At 45.1% G+C, this 3515-nt stretch overlaps 1 pseudogene; it reads left to right on the forward strand.

Annotated features, from left to right (window-relative positions):
- Window positions 1–350: 350 nt before the first annotated feature.
- LOC105611777 (syncytin-A-like) lies at window positions 351–3225 on the forward strand (annotated as a pseudogene).
- Window positions 3226–3515: the final 290 nt, after the last annotated feature.

Genomic DNA, 3515 nt, shown 5'->3' on the forward strand with positions numbered 1-3515 from the left:
TAGTCAACCAGGCTACTGTGACTTTACACCCCATTTTCCAAATCCTTATACTTTACTTAGTCTCCTCCCACCGAGGACTAAAGTTTATACTCGCCTAGATCTCAAGGATGCCTTCTTCTATGTATGCCTCACCGCAGCGTCACAGCCCATCTTTGCCTTTGAATGGGAAGATCCAGTCGGGGGCACCAAGCAACAGCTCATCCGGAGTCCCCCACAGGGTTTAAGAAACCCCCAGCCATCTTTGGGGAAGCCTTGGCTTCTGACCTGAACTCATTCCATCCGGAAGAGTATGGATATTGGCTCCTACAATATGGGAATGACCTGCTGCTGGCTGCGGAGACCAAGGAAAAATGCTGGAAAGGGACAAAAGCACTGCTCCAGCTGCTGACGGAAGCAGGGTATTAAAGAAGAAGGCACAGATCTGCAAGGAGGAGGTAAGGTATCTGGGGTTTGTTTTAAAGGACACAAGGGTCCAGACCCTAGTTGGGTCCTATATACTGATGGCACTAGCCTGATAAAACAAGGACAACAGCTGTCAGGTTAGCCAAAGTGGAAGGGGCCATCAAAACTGAAAAGGGATGGTGGGAATTGCCAAGTGGCAAATTATTGGTACCGGAGGAGCTGGCAGACAATCTGGTAAGCCAAACATACCACGCTACCCACCTAGGCCATGCTGCCTGCTCACAGGTTAATGCTGCCTCTCGGGTATTCAGACAAAAACCTCCAGGTATTTAGCTGAAAGGCATGCTGCCCTTTGAACACCTGGGAGTGGACTTCACTAAATGAAACCTCACCGACACTACCGTTACCTGCCGATCATGGTATGTACGTTCTCAGGATGGGTAGAAGCTTTTCGTGCCTGGACTGAAACAGCATCAGAAGTAACCCGGTGCCTGCTTAGGGAAGTAATTCCCAGATTTGGACTTCCTACCAGCATTGGTTCAGACAATGACCTGGCTTTTGCAGCTGATTTAGTACAACAAGTAAGCAAAACTTTAAACATCGAATGGAAACTGCACACTGCATATAGGCCCAGAGTTCTGAGACGGTGGAGTGAACCAACCGGACATTAAAGAGACTCTCCAAGTGGATCATAGAGACTGACTGCTCCTGGGTGGACTTGCTTCTGACGGCTCTGCTCAGACTCAGGATGACCCCACAGTCCCAAGGCTATTCTCCATACGAAATTGTGAATGGGAGGCCCCCTCCCATAATAAAACAGGAGTCAACAAATTTCCCTCAGGTAAGGGGGAATAGGATTTCACAGCAGATGGAATTGGGTAAGTAATAAATCGGGTAACTAAGTTTGTACAAGAAAGGGTGCCATTCCTCCTTGGGGAGCAGATTCATGAGTTTATGCTTGGTGACCAAGTATGGGTCAAAGATTGGAAACATGGTCTGCTAGTCCCTTGGTGAAAGGGCTCTTATGTTATTCTAACTACCCCTACTGCAGGCAAAGTTGCAAGTATTGTCCCTTGGATCCATCATATGAGGGCAAAGAGAACATACCACACAGACCCAAAAAATGCTGAGTGGACCGCACAGAGGGACCCCGCTGACCCTCGAGAGACTAACACCATCCTTAAGAAGAAGGAAAAGAAGATCCTGGACGAGCCACTTCAGGATGAAGCCGCACAATCAACCCCTGCTGCTTGGCCTTATCAGCGTGATTTTGAATTTAACTTCCGTTTCAACTCAGGACAATGTTTTCATCTCATGGGCACATTCCTACACAGACTTCCACAACACTTCCACCTGCTAGGTATGTAGGGCTATGCCTCTGTCAGTGATGGATGGACTTCTTTGGTGGGTGTCTCCATTCTGCCAAGGAGATTTTAAACCACTCTGCTCTTTTCTTGATGACAAAAAGAGACTTTCCTCTCTCTTGTCAATCATAACCTCTCCTTGCTCTCTTGGTGTAAGACCTATAGCCAATAGACTCGGGTCATGGGGTTACATTTGATATAAATGCCAGTGTAACAAAAGCCTAACCTACAACAAACCCCAGTAAATCTACCTTATTTACATGCTAGGTGGACAAGATCCATGTTTCAATGATATGAGTATGCTGCTGAGTCGCTTCAGTCGTGTCTGACTCTGTGCGACCCCAGAAATGACAGCCCACCAGGCTCCCCCATCCCTGGGATTCTCCAGGCAAGAACACTGGAGTGGGTTGCCATTTCCTTCTCCAGTGGATATGGGTATATTGGTGCCTTATTTGTACCCTCTATAGGGACAACAGAGATCATGATTAAAGTACAGGCCTTAACTAATTTCACAAAACAGGCCCTCCTAGATAGAACAAAAGCCACCCAAGCCTTAAATGAAGAGCAAATCCAAATGAGAAAAGTGGTAATTCATAATAGAATGGTTTTGGACATACAGCTGCTCAAGGAGGGACCTGTGCTATAATTAAGGTTGAATGTTGTGTATACATTCCTGACTTATCTGCCAATGTATCAACTGCTTTAGATGGCATGAAAAACCAGGTAAAAGCAATGTCAAATGAAAATTCCTTTCTGGACTTCGGTCCTATCTTGGGTGAAGGGCAATTGGTGGAAAACTATATTTACCACTATTATAGTTGCCTTGATAGTTCTGCTTTGTGGACCTTGAAATTTACAATGTATTATGAACTTTGTAACCTGAAGGTTGCTGTCATTCTCCCAAATTGGCAGTCGGAGAGCCAGGGTGAAATATATCCCTATGAATGACGCTCATAATATGAGTTAAGAGCATTAAGAGGGGGACTGAAGAAGGAATTCATAGGGTCTGGATTCCATCCTAAGCCTGTTCATGCTGATCATGCTTGGCCACCTTTCCAATGGACTCTGAACTCTGTGTTTAGTGCCTATAAAAACAACAACAGAAGGATAAGACCCCTCCAGACAGGGGAACCTTAAAGATCGTATCTAGGTTACTCATCGCCTAAGAGAAAATATACACTAATCACCCCTTCCTCCAGACAGGCCATACATTTTTCTGTATCTATCGGAGTGTAACCTTGGGTTCATTGATTATTGGCTAATTGTTTGACTGTTTGAGCACATAGCACGTGAATGATGGGGTTATTGGGATTGTATTTTCCTTGGTTTATGTAAGTCTCGAGGAATTTGGAGTGGTGGGTTCAGACACGCACACATGGGGTATAAATGATTTTCACAAATGCTGTTCAGGGTCCTTGGCTAAGAGGAGACTCTGCCTTGGGCTCGCCGGTGTAATAAACTGCACTCCACTATCTGCATTGTCCTTCTGAGTGAGTTTGTTTCCTGGCACGTGTAGCTACAACAGAGTTACATGTGGAGCCATCAAATTAGAGATTTAGACTTGTATTCATGGTTTGTGTGTGTGTGTGTGTGTGTGTGTGCACATGTGGGTGTGTGTGTATAGGCAAAGAGATTGCTGAGGTCTGAAAACCCAATACATTAAATAGATAGCCTTTAAAGCCAATGAAATAAAGATTATTTAAGAAGAGAGTAAGATAGAAAAAAATCCAACAAAGACGCATTGAGACC

This window comes from Ovis aries, chromosome 2, assembly GCF_016772045.2.
Source record: "Ovis aries strain OAR_USU_Benz2616 breed Rambouillet chromosome 2, ARS-UI_Ramb_v3.0, whole genome shotgun sequence".
NCBI classification, from domain to species: domain Eukaryota; kingdom Metazoa; phylum Chordata; class Mammalia; order Artiodactyla; family Bovidae; genus Ovis; species Ovis aries.